General features: G+C 40.0%; 1 non-coding gene across 1 annotated transcript; it reads left to right on the forward strand.

Moving 5' to 3' along the window:
* The first annotated feature begins 643 nt into the window (after positions 1–643).
* On the forward strand, positions 644–750 carry LOC123230226. The gene has a single exon (XR_006505038.1). It is a non-coding gene; the product is annotated as a small nucleolar RNA R71 (small nucleolar RNA).

Raw genomic sequence — 750 nt, forward strand, 5'->3', positions numbered from 1 at the left:
ATTTTGAATGCTGATTCTGGTTTCCTGCTGAAATTTCACAGTGTTAGTAGCCAAAGTTTTAACAATATCTTCAAGAGATGTACCTGAATCAGAATTTTGAGTTGGTTGCTGCTGTCTAGGAATATAGGGCTGCTGATACGACTGAAAATTATTCGAAGGCTGATTCACATTTGCATTCCCATAACGAAAATTAGGATGATCTCTCCAACCTGAGTTGTAGGTATTCGAATAAGGATTATAATTATGACTTCGCTGCTGCTGTCCTAAAAATCCACCCACTGCATTAGCATGTTCAGAGCAGTCCTCCTGAAGTGTTGGGCACATATCAGTTGGATGTCCTCCTACTGAACAGATTCCGCAAACTTTCGCTACCTCTGTTTTTCCTACAGCCATTTGACGTACAAGACTAGTTAGATCATCAAGTCGGCTTTCAAGAGAAGATATATTTACCTCGTTGACGCGCCAAGACGAATGGTCTAATCTATTTCCAAATTGTTGTGAATTTGACGCCATATTTGCAATTAAATTCCGGGCTGCTTCAGGTGTTTTGTCAGCCAATGCTCCACCACTTGCTGCATCAATCATATTTCTCTCATTCGATAGAAGTCCTTCATAGAAATATTGAATAAGCAGCTGGTCACTAATTTGGTGATGTGGACAGCTTGCACAAACTTTTTTAAAGCGCTCCCAATATTCGTATAAAGATTCTCCAATATGCTGCCGAATGCCACAGATTTCTTTCCTTATGCT

The sequence above is a fragment of the Mangifera indica genome, chromosome 11 (assembly GCF_011075055.1).
Source record: "Mangifera indica cultivar Alphonso chromosome 11, CATAS_Mindica_2.1, whole genome shotgun sequence".
Lineage (NCBI taxonomy): Eukaryota > Viridiplantae > Streptophyta > Magnoliopsida > Sapindales > Anacardiaceae > Mangifera > Mangifera indica.